The sequence below is a fragment of the Pinus tabuliformis genome, chromosome J (assembly GCF_031772625.1).
Source record: "Pinus tabuliformis cultivar Carrire ecotype Pingquan chromosome J, CPIR1, whole genome shotgun sequence".
Taxonomy (NCBI): domain Eukaryota; kingdom Viridiplantae; phylum Streptophyta; class Pinopsida; order Pinales; family Pinaceae; genus Pinus; species Pinus tabuliformis.
Window position 1 is genome coordinate 549,233,426 of NC_142295.1, and position 9,609 is coordinate 549,243,034.

Genomic DNA, 9,609 nt, shown 5'->3' on the forward strand with positions numbered 1-9,609 from the left:
TAAACATAGGGGTATGAAACTTATCTGATATTCACCAAGAAGGTATAATACCCTCTTATAATAGTTGCAATAACTTTTTTTCGGTCATACATTCATTAGTAAATTAATAGATAAACAACACATGACAAGAGCCATAGAAGATACACATCATATGAACAACATATAATCATAAAATTAACTAGCATATAAACCATGGAAAGTTAACCATAATATCACCAACATATTTCCAAAATATATACATGAATCACAATAGAAGAATATCTCTTATTAAATTATGAAATTACCATCTAATTCAGGGACTTCCACGTACCACCCGACCATAGTTTAGGCTACACCAAATCTTTCTTTTAGCCAATTATCCCTGTGCCATATTTGGAGCATGAATGTGGGATCTCATGGAATAACCAAAACAAAAACAAACCAGAGCTTCTAAAATTAAAACCACCTCAATAATCAACCGGTGATTCCATCTCATGGTCGAACATTACTAAACATCACCAATTCAGTCTCTACCAAAGCTCTCCAGGAATTGAGAGCATTTGTTCCAACCTGACTCCTGGACTAGTAACTCAACCCACAGTTGTCGCATGGATCCTAAGTGTTTGTCCAACCAAGGCTCTAGGACTAGTATCTCTACCCACCAAGGGCTCCAAGATTCGTAACTCAATCGAAGTTGTTCCAATGCTTCTAGAGTGTTTTTCCAACAAAGGATCCAGGAAGTAGTAACTCAACCCACAACCATAAGGAACATGAGCACCAATCAGAAAACAAATAGATAGAAAACCCACAACACCATGGCTATACAAGAAATGGAAAGGCTCAAGCCACTATCAATCTAGGAAATCCTCCATGCCAATGAAAACATATAAACAAGAAACCACATTCATGTACCACGTATGCCAAAAATAGCAAGGAAACCATACATGCAACTAGATACCTCCAAAGAAATACAAATGTAGTCGTTGATCCAATTTTTCCCATGCAACTTACTTCCTTCCTTTTCCTTCTTTCTCCAATCCAAGCGAATATTAGAATGCTCCAAGCATGCTCCAAGAATACTCTAAGTGTGTAAGAGTATGAGAAAATGGAAGAGAGCTCCAAGCCAAATCTATCAAAAAGGCCATGAACTTTTATTCAGAATCCTTTTTATTGTTGAGGCCTCTATTTTCTTCCTTTTCCTTTAATTTCCTCCTCATGCAAATATGTAACTCTTTACCTTCCTTTTCTAATATTTTCCTTCATTTTCATAAATAAAGTTCCAATTATTGCCACTTTTCCTTTGCCAATTTCCATAGCCATTTATTAACTGAAAGTGACATCCAAAACAATTTTTTTCCCACCATTAGCTTGGAATATGTATCCCATGACCTTGGTCTTATTTTTTTTACGTGGAAAATCAACTAGGGGTTGTTACAAACCCCTGCTCCTTGGGAGAACACCATCCTCAGAGTTCAATGATGCTTATAACCCAAAAAACATATTGCTTATGGAACTTTATAACACAACTCATTATAGTATTTCCAATGACCACTTCTAAAAACATGACAATCATGTCATTCACTAAAGTTTTATAACATGGTTCATTACGATATTTTTGAAAACGCAACAAGAAAATATGAGTTTGACTTGTCCTTGGTCAAACTAGAGAAAATTTAAATTTCTATTTCAGCAGAAATCTTGGAGGTAGTTAACTATGGTGAAATGGCACTTATCAATCAGTTAACTTAGTTAATTCGAGTTGGGGAAGCTTCAGGTTAGTTCAGTATGATTGATTTCCAATTGTTAGCAATCTATTTCAGTTAATTTGAGTGTTGCAAGTTAAACTAGTTCTAACTGTCAAAAGAACTAGCAAAGGTAAAGTTGTCGAAGTGGAACTTAAATCACACTCTGTGATCAACCAAATAACTAATCAATCAACCCAAAATAATTTTTGCATGCAAATAATTCGAATTACCCAGTCAAGATAGATATTCCAAGGCAGTGTACTATAATTTGTAGCATATTCCCATGTGTACAGGTGGTTCATGCAGTTAGAGGAAGGATTGTGCAATTCAATAGTTGGAATTTCCTAAACAATAGGGGTTAATTCCTCAATGAACAACACAAGGAAATAGGATCTTGAAGGGCTCGAAAATTGCCCCAAGTGTTGGCCAGATTCAGTCAGTCAAGCAGAGGGGTAGACTATACACTTGTAAAGTGTGCTCATGCTTGTGAAAGCATATGTATTTAATATCTATTCTCTAATCAATGCAATACATATAGGAAGGGGTTTTGAGTATTTTTTTTCCCCTATATAAATCTTTGTGCATGTATGATGGTTCCTTTTGCATGTCTATGATTTGTGTTCTAGATGGTGAATTATCTTTCGCAGATCAATAGAGTAGCTTCAAGTCTTGTGATTTAGTAAATTTCATGAGAAATTTTGAATCTACACATTAATTTCTACATGGTACAAGAGAAATATTCACTATAGAGGAGATTTTGAAGTTGTGATTGCAGGAGGATAAAATTTGTAGGATCAAACCTTTAGAGCTATAAGGATGGATTTTATGGACTACGTCTCCAGTATGCCCTTGAGGGAAGCTCAAATTATGTTTCTTGGAAGGACTGCATGGAGGAAGTGTTGGAAGATAATGGGTTGAAGGAATTCATTGATAATGATATCCCGAAACTAGCAACATATGATGCTTAGAATCTAGCATAATGGAAGAATTGTGTAGCCAAGGTGAGCAAAATCATATTGGAGGGAGTACAAGACCATATTGTCTCAAATATCCATGGGAAAGAGACTTTGTATGCAATGTGGAAAGCATTGAAAAATTTGATCCAGAATAGTAGTGACCACAGGAAGTTGGTGCTAAAGGACAAAATTTGAAATATCAAGATGTAGAAGAATGATTCCAATTTATAGTACCTAAGTAGGTTCACACAATTTCCAGACAAAATTGGTCAAGTTGGTGTAATTCTAGAAGAGGATGATTTGGTAAGCTTGTCCCTTATAGGCCTTCCCAAGAGATGGCACCACCACCAAGGCTCAATGAATGGGAGGGATTAACTATCAAATTAGGAACACCTATGGTATAATTTGGTATAGGAGGAAATAAGGCGGAATAACAGAGATGGGACTTTATCCAAGGGTGAGGATGAAAAAAAATGTGCCTTGGATGGAAAGGAAAAAAAGGGAAAGGGAAGAAATTCCAATCCAAAGTAGAATGCAGTCGAGGGGGGAAGAAGAGAGACTTGTCAAGAATCAAGTTCTTTTATTGTCATGAATTCAGGCACTATATCACGAATTGTCCACACAAGAAGATAAGAAATAAGACCTCAACAAGAGTGGAAGGTGACACTTTAGCTTTAGAGTTAGAGCTAGAATTTACTCCCATTGCATGCATAGCCAACATAATGATGGGGAGTGTGTGGTACTTAGGTAAGGGTGCCTCATTCCATATGATGGGGAATAGATATTTTTTCAATTATTTGGAGGAGAAAGATCTCGATATGGGAGATGATCTAAGGTACAACACAACCAGGATTGGTATAGTCACCTTTGAGAGGGAGTTGGGGTCCCCTCTCAGACTCAAAGATTTGATGTTTCTTCTAGGTCTAAAGAAGAATCTTGTCTTTGTTGCAGTTTTGGAAGACCGTGGTTATGATGTGATATTAAGAAAAGGAAAGTAATTCCTGAGATACATAGCCATGGAACATGTGAAAAAGATCAGGTTTCATGTGCAGAACCTTTATAAGCTAGATGTGGAGGATTGTGCTTCATTGAGCACAAAGGTGGATGTTGGGTAAAATCAATTGCTTAATAAATAAATAAATAAAACAACTAATCACCTAGACATTAATTATGAACCCGAGGAGAGTCTTTTTATTTCAAGGAAATCAACAAAATATATGCATAACAATACCAACAACTAACACTGGTTCTATATGATTATGTTCTATACTATCAAGCTCATTCAACAAGAAATAAAATGCAAGACTCGAATAATAAAACTAAAATTAAAAATAATAAAGTAAATGAGAAGAAAAAGAATTATGCTAGTCACATAGCTTGAATCATTTCTAAATTAAAGCACACATTGTTGAATTGGAAATTTAATCTATTGCACTCAACATAATTCAAATGTTAATCTAGAGTAACAAATCAAATGAAATCTAGTAATTGGATGAAATAACAAATCAGGAAAATGTAGCAAACAACAAATTAGTTAAAAGAAAGGAAATTTACTTCAAAGAACAATGATTGAAATTCAAAGAAACAATCACAGAACTAAACTATTGTAGATGTTAAAGGAAACACCTCGTCCAAGGTAGTGGGACCAACTACCTAAGACTCAGCTCCATCTTGACAAATAACTCAAATCATATTACAAATAATGAATGTAGAACTCAATGGATAACTTCCTTCATTAAAACATATGAGAGAAATAATTATAGCATAATGAAGCTCTTAGCTTTTCCTCAAATTCAATAATTATTCATCTCCCATCTCTCATCTCTTATATATTTTCCTACATCCTATCTAAGAATTATCCATCTCCTATCTCCTAATTATCCTCCCTATTATCCTCTAGTTCTCTAATTCTTCCCTTCTCTTTGATCTCTATTTTCATTTAAATACACAAAGAGCAAAGGGAAGTTACAAAAAAGCTAATTACAAAACGATTTCCATTACAATTTTGGATTGATTATATAATATTAATAAACAATATTAGATATGAAATATCTTCCTATCATGATTCAGTTGGAACAAGTCGAAGTTGGTATTGCAATTGGAAGAATTTGGAAAACAACTGCAACAGCAAATCTCAGAAAATTATCTTCGAAGAACCTTCTATTTCTCTTAATACAAATCGAATTTTGAAAAATTGCACAACACAAAACTAACTCAGTTCGTTCTGGACAAAACCCATGTTTCGGATTTTCTAGATTATCCTTCATTTGTCTACAATGTCCAATCCAAAACTATCACTTCTTATTCCGGAAAATTTCTAAGTTGGAATATTTAATTATGAGCTAGAGATCAAATTTGCAATCTGGAAAAGATATTAGAGGCTAAAATTGTGAGTGATGTTACAAAAAATCCATTAATTAGCCATCATTGATAAAATCATGCATAATAATCATCAATTTATTAAAAATAAAAAAGAAGAAATAATATTTATCCATAAGAGCATAAATAATTATAAAATGGAATTATATGATAAATTATGATAAATGATGTGATAAAGAAGGGTAGAAATGGATGAAATAAGCATTAAAAAGTGATAATAATAATGAAAAATTATTGGCCCAACGTACCCCTAAACTGAATATGTTGCATGTCCTCATGCAACGCAAAGCCTCTATATTAACCAAACTATAAAAAATGTTCATCCCAAGTCATGAAATTGATGGAACAAATGACTTCTTCTTCAAATAATGAATATTCAATTTTAGCAATGTTGATGAAGGCGTAACAATTTTCACATTGAATTTCAACTATATGTATATGAAGTTGCAACAAAATATGATATAAGTAATGACAAACTTCATTAACCATTTTCTCAAAAATTACAAACCAGATTTTGCTGAAATTTTGCAAGAATATTTCTATTATATTAATGCTTCTCTAATCCAAAAATCAGATCGTTTTAATGCACATATCATGAGTTATAAGTAAAATGGATGTAGGTGATAGTGCATGATTTCTAAAATTTTACAAACTAATTTAACTTGAATTTTTTGGGTTTGTGTATTTTAATGATACCTCTTTACTGTTCAAAAATCACGAGAATTAATTTTATAGTTTAAAGATAAATGCAAATCAATTTCTGCATTGTATAAAAATGAAATTGCATGCCTTAAATGAGAAAGAAAGTAGAAAACATCCATCATGTGTAGCAATTCCTCCCCCAAACTGGAGAATTAGCATGCCCTCTTTTAATACAAGAAAATAAATTGAGGTGGTTGCTACAATCATTGTTGAAATCTATGCTTGGTGTAAAGAAACATAGAATAAGGGAGGTTTTGAGAATGAATAAGGAGATCGATGAATGATGGCATGGTCATAATAAATAAATGAATGAAAGTAACACTCCCCCAAACTGAAAGATTCTATGTCTCTGAAAAATGGGAAGTGGTAAAGATGCAGAATAAATGATGATAATAATGCTCAATGGATTTTCATGAAATTCTCCTAATTTTTTAATAAATCAAAAACTTATTCTATTTTACCTCAAGTTTTACCTCCGAAAAAATTTGGAATGACATGTATGGACTAGCATTTGTGGAAGTTGATGTAGGCTGAGCTGATGCTGAAAGTGATGCAAAAGGTGGAAGCCATGCAAGCACATCTTGTGTGAACAATTGTTGGCATTCGCGAGTTGCTCAAGCCTCTTTTGTTAGTTGCAATGGTGTGGGCTCACTGCGAATAGAGTTTCCCCCCCCCCCCCCATACTTGTTTTTCTCCTATAAACAGTTCACTACTCAACATGCAATTTTCTTGAATCCATAGTTTTAGTTTTGAACAACAACAGATAAGCCGCATGCAAAAATTTCAATCAGAAAAAAATTGTTGTATAAATGCAATGAGAATATTTGGTCAAATCAGCAAGTTATGGCATAGTTCGGTAATTATTATGCATGCTATCCCATAATGCATACCTTCCCCCCTCCAATTAGAAAAGGGCGTTCATGGCCATAAAGAATAGGAAAAAGGGAAAGGATGTTGAGGATTCATAAATGTAGGCGAACAATCAATAAAAGCGATGTAAATATGGCAAAAGCAATTAGAGCAATATAGGTCAAAAGATTTGAAATGCCCGTAAAATAAAATAGGGATTTAGATCATTATGTAAATAGATATTTATCTTAGGTGGAAAAATATGACGAAAGCATGACCGATGATAAATGTTAATGACTGTCGGTAAAGTGATTAGAGAATAATGATATAATGCATATAAGATATAGTTTACCATGCATGTTGGCTAATTGAATTAGAAATGTCATTCAAATGGAAAATTCTCCGTTAGAAATGAATCCATATGTGGTAATAGGGTAGAGAGTATTCGACAATGTAAAATAGTACTTCAATAAGCATTCATAGCCTTGATAGGGTTTCTTTTTAACCCTAAAAATGAGCCAGAGTCCTCCATTTAGTACTTAGATGGTTTTCTATTTTTTATTGCTATAAAGAGACCACTATGTTGACATGGTAACTAGATAATCATAGTTCCATTCACTAGGATATAACAAAGTGATCAGGCTGGCTCATGATGAGACCCCATGTCCTTGTGACGGTTCTAACTATCAAGAAGGTATTACCTTGATGTGGTGGCCATAATGGAATCTAGCCTATTACACCTTTATGATCATGGTAGGTTGGCTTGTGATGAAACCACCTATCCTCTTTAAAACAATGCTTGTTACATTTTCGTATTTTTATATTTTAATGTTTTTATTGTAAAGAGAGGGAAGCTCATTTACTCCTTAAGGGTTAGGGATGGCGTAAGAAGTAAAAAAATGCCAATGAAAGTTATTATTTTCACCCCATATCATGATATCAAATGGATTTATCCATTTGAAAGTGATAAAGATAAACTAGCATGATATTAGAATAATAAATCATTTTATGATGCGTCTAAAGAGAAAATATTCAACCAGTCATTATATAGGTGCACCATGTCAGCTTCAGAATAAAGGTGACGATTAAAAGGTTTTATAAGTCATAATGGTATAAATATTATTGTTTTTCTTTATCTTAGGCACAAATCCAACCAGATGGTTTTTAATTCAAAACATAAAAGAGAAAGAAAAATGACAAAATGACTGTCGATAAAATAGTAAAGAGAAATCACAGTTATTCCTACAAAAACGCAAAAAGTGTTGTTCAATTGACTGAACAAAAATCGTTCAATCGATTGAATAGCAAAATCGAAAATAAAAACATGCAAAGGTGTTTTTCAATCAATTGAACAACAATAGTAAAAAAACACAAAAGTGTTTTTCAATCAATTGAACAACAATAATTCAATCGTTTGAACAACAAAAATAAAACACGCAAAAGTGTTGTTCAATCGATTAAACAACAATTGTTCAATCGTTTAAATAAAAAAGGTCAAAAACGCAAAAGTGTTATTCAATTGATTGAACAACAATCGTTCAATCATTTGAACAACAAAAATAAAATACGCAAAAGTGTTGTTCAATCGATTGAACAACAATCGTTCAATCATTTGAACAACAAAACTAAAACATACAAAAGTGTTGTTCAATCAATTGGAAAACAATCGCTCAATCATTTGAAAAACAAAAATAAAACATGCAAAAGTGTTGTTCAATCAATTGAACAACAATTGTTAAATCATTTGAACAACAAAAATAAAACATGCAAAAGTTTTGTTCAATCAATTGAACAACAGTCATTCAATCGTTTGAACAACAAAAATAAAACATGCAAAAGTGTTGTTTAATCGATTGAACGACAATCGTTCAATCATTTGAACAACAAAAATAAAATACGCAAAAATGTTGTTCAATTGATTGAACAACAATCATTCAATCATTTGAATAGAAAAAATAAAACACACAAAAGTGTTGTTTAATCAATTAAACAACAATCGTTCAATCATTTGAACAACAAAAAATAAAACACGTAAAAGTGTTGTTCAATCGATTAAACAACAATCGTTCAATCATTTAAACAACAAAAATAAAACACGCAAAAGTGTTGTTCAATCGTTTGAATAACAAAAATAAAACACACAAAAGTGTTGTTCAATCGATTGAACAACAATTGTTCAATCGTTTGAATAGAAAAAATAAAACACGCAAAATTATTGTTCAATTGATTGAACAACAATCGTTCAATCATTTGAATAGAAAAAATAAAACACACAAAAGTGTTTTTCAATTGATTGAACAACAATTGTTCAATCGTTTGAACAGAAAAAATAAAACACACAAAAGTGTCGTTCAATTGATTGAGCAACAATCATTCAATCATTTGAACATCCAAAATAAAACACACAAAAGTGTTGTTCAATCGATTGAACAACAACACACACACACACAAAATAGGTGTTGTTCGATCACCAACGAAGCGGAAACTACAACTTTGAAGGAACACTTGAAACCCAAAAACATAAGAGAAATAAGAAAAGAAACAACACTTTATTTAAAAATAGTAAATTAATTAATTAATTAATTAAGTTACAACAATTATGATGTTATTTCCTAAAGGAATATCAATCTGTCAATGGAAAAAATGATCTCTTGGAAAAATGTTTTGGCAATAGTGACAAGAATCTTCAAATGGAAATCAATTCTCCATTTCTTCTATTATCAATCTATTAGGTAATGAATTGGATGAAATGCCCTTGTTTCATTAACATTTCTTTCAAGAATCACTCGTTCATAAATTGACTTCTTTTATTCTCCTGGAACCTGCAAAAAATGCGTGTCTACCTGCAATAAAACATGAAATCGTGGAATAAGAGAGGTGATTAGGCTCTCATAATACAATACATATGAAAAAAATGAAAAGTATTTACTTTTTAAAACAAATCCACAGAAAGGTAAACAAAGAAAAAATTATTTTTCACATGCGAGAGAGTAGTGGTT